This window comes from Carassius carassius, chromosome 11 (assembly GCF_963082965.1).
Source record: "Carassius carassius chromosome 11, fCarCar2.1, whole genome shotgun sequence".
NCBI lineage: Eukaryota > Metazoa > Chordata > Actinopteri > Cypriniformes > Cyprinidae > Carassius > Carassius carassius.
This window is the reverse complement of record NC_081765.1, coordinates 6,879,889-6,889,888: the sequence shown is the minus strand read 5'-3', so window position 1 is coordinate 6,889,888 and position 10,000 is coordinate 6,879,889. Positions and strand designations below refer to the sequence as shown.

General features: G+C 46.1%; 9 non-coding genes across 9 annotated transcripts; all 9 read right to left on the bottom strand.

The window, feature by feature from the left end:
• Positions 1-640: 640 nt before the first annotated feature.
• On the bottom strand, positions 641-713 carry trnar-ccu (transfer RNA arginine (anticodon CCU)). The gene has a single exon. It is a non-coding gene; the product is annotated as a tRNA-Arg (tRNA).
• A 1,492-nt stretch (positions 714-2,205) lies between these two features.
• On the bottom strand, positions 2,206-2,278 carry trnar-ccu (transfer RNA arginine (anticodon CCU)). The gene has a single exon. It is a non-coding gene; the product is annotated as a tRNA-Arg (tRNA).
• Positions 2,279-3,353: 1,075 nt separating this feature from the next.
• trnar-ccu (transfer RNA arginine (anticodon CCU)) lies at positions 3,354-3,426 on the bottom strand. The gene has a single exon. It is a non-coding gene; the product is annotated as a tRNA-Arg (tRNA).
• Positions 3,427-4,339: 913 nt separating this feature from the next.
• On the bottom strand, positions 4,340-4,412 carry trnar-ccu (transfer RNA arginine (anticodon CCU)). Its single transcript has one exon. It is a non-coding gene; the product is annotated as a tRNA-Arg (tRNA).
• A 264-nt stretch (positions 4,413-4,676) lies between these two features.
• On the bottom strand, positions 4,677-4,749 carry trnar-ccu (transfer RNA arginine (anticodon CCU)). Its single transcript has one exon. It is a non-coding gene; the product is annotated as a tRNA-Arg (tRNA).
• A 1,595-nt stretch (positions 4,750-6,344) lies between these two features.
• trnar-ccu (transfer RNA arginine (anticodon CCU)) lies at positions 6,345-6,417 on the bottom strand. Its single transcript has one exon. It is a non-coding gene; the product is annotated as a tRNA-Arg (tRNA).
• A 1,280-nt stretch (positions 6,418-7,697) lies between these two features.
• Positions 7,698-7,770, bottom strand: trnar-ccu (transfer RNA arginine (anticodon CCU)). Its single transcript has one exon. It is a non-coding gene; the product is annotated as a tRNA-Arg (tRNA).
• Positions 7,771-8,634: 864 nt separating this feature from the next.
• trnar-ccu (transfer RNA arginine (anticodon CCU)) lies at positions 8,635-8,707 on the bottom strand. The gene has a single exon. It is a non-coding gene; the product is annotated as a tRNA-Arg (tRNA).
• A 264-nt stretch (positions 8,708-8,971) lies between these two features.
• On the bottom strand, positions 8,972-9,044 carry trnar-ccu (transfer RNA arginine (anticodon CCU)). Its single transcript has one exon. It is a non-coding gene; the product is annotated as a tRNA-Arg (tRNA).
• Between the last annotated feature and the right edge of the window lie 956 nt (positions 9,045-10,000).

Here is a 10,000-nt window from a genome sequence, read left to right as displayed (position 1 = left end):
CCAGCACGCTTCCGCTGCGCCACTCTGCTGTAATCAATCTTGACAGGACTTGAAACCACAATCTCTGTCTGAGGAGGCCAGTGCCTCTGGAGTTTCTAGGAGTTAACTCTTTGTGTATTGTAAAAGCCTCCTGAATAAGATTGAGATTTAAAAAGACTTAGCAGAGGATGGTTTCGATCCATCGACCTCTAGGTAATGGGCCCAGCATGCTTCCGCTGTGCCGCTCTGCTGTAATCACCCCAGATGGGACTCGAACCCACAATCCCTGACTTAGGAGTCCAGTGCCTCTGGAGTTTCTAGGAGTTAACATTTTGTGTGTATTGTAAAAGCCTCCTGAATAAGATTGAGATTTAAAAAGACTTAGCACAGGATGGTTTCGATCCATCGACCTATGGGTTATGGGCCCAGCACACTTCCGCTGTGCCACTCTGCTGTAATAAATCTTGGCAGGACTTGAAACCACAATCTCTGTCTGAGGAGGCAGTGCCTCTGGAGAGTCTATGAGTTAATTATTTGTGTGTATAGTAAAAGCCTCCTGAATAATATTGAGATTTAAAATGACTTAGTAGAGGATGGTTACGATCCATTGACCTCTGGGTTATGGGCACAGCACGGTCCCACTGCACCACTCTGCTGTAATCACCCCAGATGGGACTCGAACACACAATCCCTGGCTTAGGAGGCCAGTGCCTTATCCATTAGGCCACTGGGGCTTTAACCATTTGCTAACTTGCCCTTTTAAATCTCAATCTTAATCAGGAGTCCTTTACAATACACACAAAGAGTCTTCTAGATGAATGACTATTATGAGAGGTGAAAGTGGCCTCAGCTTTTCATGACCAACCTATGGTTGTTGCCCATTTTTAGGGATTCAAGAGTGTCTAGAAGGTAAAAGGTCTTAGCAGAGGATGGTTTCGATCCATCGACCTCTGGGTTATGGGCCCAGCACGCTTCCGCTGCGCGACTCTGCTGTAATCAATCTTGACAGGACTTGAAACCACAATCTCTGTCTGAGGAGGCCAGTGCCTTCTGGAGTTTCTAGGAGTTAACTCTTTGTGTATTGTAAAAGCCTCCTGAATAAGATTGAGATTTAAAAAGACTTGGCAGAGGATGGTTTCGATCCATCGACCTCTGGGTTATGGGGCCAGCACGCTTCCGCTGCGCCACTCTGCTGTAATCACCTCAGATGGGACTTGAACCCACAATCCCTGTCTTAGGAGTCCAGTGCCTCTGGAGTTTCTAGTAGTTAATTCTTTGTGTGTATTGTAAAATTCTCCTGAATAAGATTGAGATTTAAAAAGACTTAGCAGAGGATGGTTTCGATCCATCGACCTCTGGGTTATGGGCCCAGCACGCTTCCGCTGCGCCACTCTGCTGTACAGCGCAGCACAGCACAGTCCCACTGCACCACTCTGCTGTAATCACCCTTGATGGGACTCGAACCCACAATCCCTGGCATAGGAGGCCAGTGCCTTATCCATTAGGCCACTGGTGCTTTAACGCATTTTCTAACTTGCCCCTTTAAATCTAAATCTTAATCAGGAGTCCTTTACAATACACAGAAAGAGTCTTGTAGATGAATGTCTATTATGAGAGGTGAAAGTGGCCTCAGCTTTTCATGGCCAACCTGTGGTTGTTGCCCATTTTTAGGGATTCAAGAGTGTCTAGAAGGTAAAATGTCTTAGCAGAGGATGGTTACGATCCATTGACCTCTGGGTTATGGGCACAGCACGGTCCCACTGTGCCACTCTGCTGTAATCAACCCAGATGGGACTCGAACCCACAATCCCTGGCTTAGTAGTCCAGTGCCTCTGGGGTTTCTAGGAGTTAACTTTTTGTGTGTATTGTAAAAGCCTCCTGAATAAGATTGAGATTTAAAAAGACTTAGCAGAGGATGGTTTCGATCCATCAACCTATGGGTTATGGACCCAGCACGCTTCCGCTGCGCCACTCTGCTGTAATCAATCTTGGCAGGACTTGAAACCACAATCTCTGTCTGAGGAGGCAGTGCCTCTGGAGTGTCTATGAGGTAATTATTTGTGTGTATAGTAAAAGCCTCCTGAATAAGATTGAGATTTAAAAAGACTTAGCAGAAGATGGTTTCGATTCATCGACCTCTGGGTTATGGGCCCAGCACGCTTCCGCTGCGCCACTCTGCTGTACAGCGCAGCACAGCACAGTCCCACTGCACCACTCTGCTGTAATCACCCCAGATGGGACTCGAACCCACAATCCCTGGCTTAGGAGGCCAGTGCCTTATCCATTAGGCCACTGGGGCTTTAATGCAATTACTAACTTGCCCTTTTATATCTCAATCTTAATCAGGAGTCCTTTACAATACACAGAAATAGTCTTGTAGATGAATGACTATTATGAGAGGTGAAAGTGGCCTCAGCTTTTCATGACCAACCTGTGGTTGTTGCCCATTTTTAGGGATTCAAGAGTGTCTAGAAGGTAAAATGTCTTAGCAGAGGATGGTTACGATCCATTGACCTCTGGGTTATGGGCACAGCACGGTCCCACTGTGCCACTCTGCTGTAATCACCCCAGATGGGACTCGAACCCACAATCCCTGGCTTAGTAGTCCAGTGCCTCTGGAGTTTCTAGGAGCTAACTTTTTTTGTGAATTGTAAAAGCCTCCTGAATAAGATTGAGATTTAAAAAGACTTAGCAGAGGATGGTTTCGATTCATCAACCTATGGGTAATGGACCCAGCACGCTTCCGCTGCGCCACTCTGCTGTAATCAATCTTGGCAGGACTTGAAACCACAATCTCTGTCTGAGGAGGCAGTGCCTCTGGAGTGTCTATGAGTTAATTATTTGTGTGTATTGTAAAAGCCTCCTGAATAAGATTGAGATTTAAAAAGACTTAGCAGAGGATGGTTTCGATCAATCAACCTCTGGGTTATGGGCCCAGCACGCTTCCGCACCGCCACTCTGCTGTAATCAATCTTGATACGATTCGAAACCACAATCTCTGTCCGAGGAGTCTAGTGCCTCTGGAGTGTCCATGAGTTAATTCTTTGTGTGTATAGCAAAATCCTCCTGAATAAGATTGAGATTTAAAAAGACTTAGCAGAGGATGGTTTCGATCCATCGACCTCTGGGTTATGGGCCCAGCACGCTTCCGCTGCGCCACTCTGCTGTAATCAATCTTGACAGGACTTGAAACTACAATCTCTGTCTGCGGAGGCCAGTGCTTCTGGAGTGTCTATGAGGTAATTATTAGTGTGTATAGTAAAAGCCTCCTGAAAAATATTGAGATTTAAAACAACTTAGTAGAGAATGGTTACGATCCATTGACCTCTGGGTTATGGGCTCAGCACGGTCCCACTGCACCACTCTGCTGTTATCACCGCAGATGGGACTCGAACCCACAATCCCTGGCTTAGGAGGCCAGTGCCTTATCCATTAGGCCACTGGGGCTTTAATGCTGTTACTAACTTGCCCTTTTAAATCTCAATCTTAATCAGAAGTCCTTTACAATACACAGAAAGAGTCTTGTAGATGAATGTCTATTATGATAGGTGAAAGTGGCCTCAGCTTTTCATGGCCAACCTGTGGTTGTTGCCCATTTTTAGGGATTCAAGAGTGTCTAGAAGGTAAAATGTCTTAGCAGAGGATGGTTACGATCCATTGACCTCTGGGTTATGGGCACAGCACGGTCCCACTGTGCCACTCTGCTGTAATCAACCCAGATGGGACTCGAACCCACAATCCCTGGCTTAGTAGTCCAGTGCCTCTGGGGTTTCTAGGAGTTAACTTTTTGTGTGTATTGTAAAAGCCTCCTGAATAAGATTGAGATTTAAAAAGACTTAGCAGAGGATGGTTTCGATCCATCAACCTATGGGTTATGGACCCAGCACGCTTCCGCTGCGCCACTCTGCTGTAATCAATCTAAGCAGGACTTGAAACCACAATCTCTGTCTGAGGAGGCAGTGCCTCTGGAGTGTCTATGAGGTAATTATTTGTGTGTATAGTAAAAGCCTCCTGAATAAGATTGAGATTTAAAAAGACTTAGCAGAGGATGGTTTCGATTCATCGACCTCTGGGTTATGGGCCCAGCACGCTTCCGCTGCGCCACTCTGCTGTAATCACCTCAGATGGGACTTGAACCCACAATCCCTGTCTTAGGAGTCCAGTGCCTCTGGAGTTTCTAGTAGTTAATTCTTTGTGTGTATTGTAAAATTCTCCTGAATAAGATTGAGATTTAAAAAGACTTAGCAGAGGATGGTTTCGATCCATCGACCTCTGGGTTATGGGCCCAGCACGCTTCCGCTGCGCCACTCTGCTGTACAGCGCGGCACAGCACAGTCCCACTGCACCACTCTGCTGTAATCACCCCAGATGGGACTCGAACCCACAATCCCTGGCTTAGGAGGCCAGTGCCTTATCCATTAGGCCACTGGGGCTTTAATGCAGTTACTAACTTGCCCTTTTATATCTCAATCTTAATCAGGAGTCCTTTACAATACACAGAAAGAGTCTTGTAGATGAATGACTATTATGAGAGGTGAAAGTGGCCTCAGCTTTTCATGACCAACCTGTGGTTGTTGCCCATTTTTAGGGATTCAAGAGTGTCTAGAAGGTAAAATGTCTTAGCAGAGGATGGTTACGATCCATTGACCTCTGGGTTATGGGCTCAGCACGGTCCCACTGCACCACTCTGCTGTTATCACCGCAGATGGGACTCGAACCCACAATCCCTGGCTTAGGAGGCCAGTGCCTTATCCATTAGGCCACTGGGGCTTTAATGCAGTTGCTAACTTGCCCTTTTAAATCTCAATCTTAATCAGGAGGCCTTTACAATACACAGAAAGAGTCTTGTAGATGAATGACTATTATGAGAGGTGAAAGTGGCCTCAGCTTTTCATGACCAACCTGTGGTTGTTGCCCATTTTTAGGGATTCAAGAGTGTCTAGAAGGTAAGAGGTCTTAGCAGAGGATGGTTTCGATCCATCGATCTCTGGGTTATGGGCCCAGCACGCTTCCGCTGCGCCACTCTGCTGTAATCAATCTTGACAGGACTTGAAACCACAATCTCTGTCTGAGGAGGCCAGTGCCTCTGGAGTTTCTAGGAGTTAACTCTTTGTGTATTGTAAAAGCCTCCTGAATAAGAATGAGATTTAAAAAGACTTAGCAGAGGATGGTTTCGATCCATCGACCTCTAGGTAATGGGCCCAGCATGCTTCCGCTGCGCCGCTCTGCTGTAATCACCCCAGATGGGACTCGAACCCACAATCCCTGGCTTAGAAGTCCAGTGCCTCTGGAGTTTCTAGGAGTTAACTTTTTGTGTGTATTGTAAAAGCCTCCTGAATAAGATTGAGATTTAAAAAGACTTAGCACAGGATGGTTTCGACCCATCGACCTATGGGCCCAGCACGCTTCCGCTGCAATGAATCTTGACAGGACTTGAAACCACTATCTCTGTGTGCGGAGGCCAGTGCTTCTGGAGTGTCTATGAGGTAATTATTAGTGTGTATAGTAAAAGCCTCCTGAATAATATTGAGATTTAAAAAGACTTAGCAGAGGATGGCTTTGATCTATCGACCTCTGGGTTATGGGCCCAGCACGGTCCCACTGCACCACTCTGCTGTAATCACCCCAGCTGGGACTCGAACACACAATCCCTGGCTTAGGAGGCCAGTGCCTTATCCATTAGTCCACTGGGGCTTTAACCATTTGCTAACTTGCCCTTTTAAATCTCAATCTTAATCAGGAGTCCTTTACAATACACACAAAGAGTCTTCTAGATGAATGACTATTATGAGAGGTGAAAGTGGCCTCAGCTTTTCATGACCAACCTGTGGTTGTTGCCCATTTTTAGGGATTCAAGAGTGTCTAGAAGGTAAAAGGTCTTAGCAGAGGATGGTTTCGATCCATCGACCTCTGGGTTATGGGCCCAGCACGCTTCCGCTGCGCCACTCTGCTGTAATCAATCTTGATACGATCCGAAAACCACAATCTCTGTCCGTGGAGTCTAGTGCCTCTTGAGCGTCTATGAGTTAATTCTTTGTGTGTATAGCAAAAGCCTCCTGAATAAGATTGAGATTTAAAAAGAGTTAGCAGAGGATGGTTTCGATCCATCGACCTCTGTGTTATGGGGCCAGCACGCTTCCGCTGCACCACTCTGCTGTAATCAATCTTGACAGGACTTGAAACCACAATCTCTGTCTGTGGAGGCCAGTGCTTCTGGAGTGTCTATGAGGTAATTATTAGTGTATATAGTAAAAGCCTCCTGAATAATATTGAGATTTAAAACAACTTAGTAGAGGATGGTTACGATCTATTGACCTTTTGGTTTATGGGCACAGCACGGTCCCACTGCACCACTCTGCTGTAATCACCCCAGATGGGACTCGAACCCACAATCCCTGGCTTAGGAGGCCAGTGCCTTATCCATTAGTCCACTGGGGCTTTAATGCCGTTACTAACTTGCCCTTTTAAATCTCAATCTTATTCAGGAGTCCTTTACAATACACAGAAAGAGTCTTGTAGATGAATGTCTATTATGAGAGGTGAAAGTGGCCTCAGCTTTTCATGGCCAACCTGTGGTTGTTGCCCATTTTTAGGGATTCAAGAGTGTCTAGAAGGTAAAATGTCTTAGCAGAGGATGGTTACGATCCATTGACCTCTGGGTTTTGGGCACAGCACGGTCCCACTGTGCCACTCTGCTGTAATCAACCCAGATGGGACTCGAACCCACAATCCCTGGCTTAGTAGTCCAGTGCCTCTGGGGTTTCTAGGAGTTAACTTTTTGTGTGTATTGTAAAAGCCTCCTGAATAAGATTGAGATTTAAAAAGACTTAGCAGAGGATGGTTTCGATCCATCAACCTATGGGTTATGGACCCAGCACGCTTCCGCTGCGCCACTCTGCTGTAATCAATCTTGGCAGGACTTGAAACCACAATCTCTGTCTGAGGAGGCAGTGCCTCTGGAGTGTCTATGAGGTAATTATTTGTGTGTATAGTAAAAGCCTCCTGAATAAGATTGAGATTTACAAAAAGACTTAGCAGAGGATGGTTTCGATTCATCGACCTCTGGGTTATGGGCCCAGCACGCTTCCGCTGTGCCACTCTGCTGTAATCATCTCAGATGGGACTTGAACCCACAATCCCTGTCTTAGGAGTCCAGTGCCTCTGGAGTTTCTAGTAGTTAATTCTTTGTGTGTATTGTAAAATTCTCCTGAATAAGATTGAGATTTAAAAAGACTTAGCAGAGGATGGTTTCGATCCATCGACCTCTGGGTTATGGGCCCAGCACGCTTCCGCTGCGCCACTCTGCTGTAATCAATCTTGATACGATCCGAAACCACAATCTCTGTCCGTGGAGTCTAGTGCCTCTTGAGCGTCTATGAGTTAATTCTTTGTGTGTATAGCAAAAGCCTCCTGAATAAGATTGAGATTTAAAAAGACTTAGCAGAGGATGGTTTCGATCCATCGACCTCTGGGTTATGGGCCCAGCACGCTTCCGCTGCGCCACTCTGCTGTAATCAATCTTGACAGGACTTGAAACTACAATCTCTGTCTGCGGAGGCCAGTGCTTCTGGAGTGTCTATGAGGTAATTATTAGTGTGTATAGTAAAAGCCTCCTGAATAATATTGAGATTTAAAACAACTTAGTAGAGAATGGTTACGATCCATTGACCTCTGGGTTATGGGCTCAGCACGGTCCCACTGCACCACTCTGCTGTTATCACCGCAGATGGGACTCGAACCCACAATCCCTGGCTTAGGAGGCCAGTGCCTTATCCATTAGGCCACTGGGGCTTTAATGCAGTTACTAACTTGCCCTTTTAAATCTCAATCTTAATCAGGAGTCCTTTACAATACACAGAAAGAGTCTTGTAGATGAATGACTATTATGAGAGGTGAAAGTGGCCTCAGCTTTTCATGACCAACCTGTGGTTGTTGCCCATTTTTAGGGATTCAAGAGTGTCTAGAAGGTAAGAGGTCTTAGCAGAGGATGGTTTCGATCCATCGACCTCTGGGTTATGGGCCCAGCACGCTTCCGCTGCGCCACTCTGCTGTAATCAATCTTGACAGGACTTGAAACCACAATCTCTGTCTGAGGAGGCCAGTGCCTCTGGAGTTTCTAGGAGTTAACTCTTTGTGTATTGTAAAAGCCTCCTGAATAAGAATTAGATTTAAAAAGACTTAGCAGAGGATGGTTTCGATCCATCGACCTCTAGGTAATGGGCCCAGCATGCTTCCGCTGCGCCGCTCTGCTGTAATCACCCCAGATGGGACTCGAACCCACAATCCCTGGCTTAGAAGTCCAGTGCCTCTGGAGTTTCTAGGAGTTCACTTTTTGTGTGTATTGTAAAAGCCTCCTGAATAAGATTGAGATTTAAAAAGACTTAGCACAGGATGGTTTCGACCCATCGACCTATGGGCCCAGCACGCTTCCGCTGCGCCACTCTGCTGTAATGAATCTTGACAGGACTTGAAACCACTATCTCTGTCTGCGGAGGCCAGTGCTTCTGGAGTGTCTATGAGGTAATTATTAGTGTGTATAGTAAAAGCCTCCTGAATAATATTGAGATTTAAAAAGACTTAGCAGAGGATGGCTTTGATCTATCGACCTCTGGGTTATGGGCCCAGCACGGTCCCACTGCACCACTCTGCTGTAATCACCCCAGATGGGACTCGAACCCACAATCCCTGGCTTAGGAGGCCAGTGCCTTATCCATTAGGCCACTGGGGCTTTAATGCAGTTACTAACTTGCCCTTTTATATCTCAATCTTAATCATGAGTCCTTTACAATACACAGAAAGAGTCTTGTAGATGAATGACTATTATGAGAGGTGAAAGGGGCCTCAGCTTTTCATGGCCAACCTGTGGTTGTTGCCCATTTTTAGGGATTCAAGAGTGTCTAGAAGGTAAAATGTCTTAGCAGAGGATGGTTACGATCCATTGACCTCTGGGTTATGGGCACAGCACGGTCCCACTGTGCCACTCTGCTGTAATCACCCCAGATGGGACTCGAACCCACAATCCCTGGCTTAGGAGGCCAGTGCCTTATCCATTAGGCCACTGGGGCTTTAATGCAGTTACTAACTTGCCCTTTTATATCTCAATCTTAATCAGGAGTCCTTTACAATACACAGAAAGAGTCTTGTAGATGAATGACTATTATGAGAGGTGAAAGTGGCCTCAGCTTTTCATGACCAACCTGTGGTTGTTGCCCATTTTTAGGGATTCAAGAGTGTCTAGAAGGTAAAATGTCTTAGCAGAGGATGGTTACGATCCATTGACCTCTGGGTTATGGGCACAGCACGGTCCCACTGTGCCACTCTGCTGTAATCACCCCAGATGGGACTCGAACCCACAATCCCTGGCTTAGTAGTCCAGTGCCTCTGGAGGTTCTAGGAGTTAACTTTTTGTGTGTATTGTAAAAGCCTCCTGAATAAGATTGAGATTTAAAAAGACTTAGCAGAGGATGGTTTCGATCCATCGACCTCTGGGTTATGGGCCCAGCACGCTTCCTCTGCGCCACTCTGCTGTAATCAATCTTGACAGGACTTCAAACCACAATCTCTGTCTGAGGATGCCAGTGCTTCTGGAGTGTCTATGAGGTAATTATTAGTGTGTATAGTAAAAGCCTTTTAAGGGACTATAACCCACAATCCCTGGCTTAGTAGTCCAGTGCCTCTGGAGTTTCTAGGAGTTAACTTTTTGTGTGTATTGTAAAAGCCTCCTGAATAAGATTGAGAATTAAAAAGACTTAGCAGAGGATGGTTTCGATCCATCGACCTCTGGGTTATGGGCCCAGCACGCTTCCTCTGCGCCACTCTGCTGTAATCAATCTTGACAGGACTTGAAACCACAATCTCTGTCTGAGGATGCCAGTGCTTCTGGAGTGTCTATGAGGTAATTATTAGTGTGTATAGTAAAAGCCTCCTGAATAATATTGAGATTTAAAACAACTTAGTAGAGGATGGTTATGATCCATCGACCTCTGGGTTATGGGCACAGCACGGTCCCACTGCACCACTC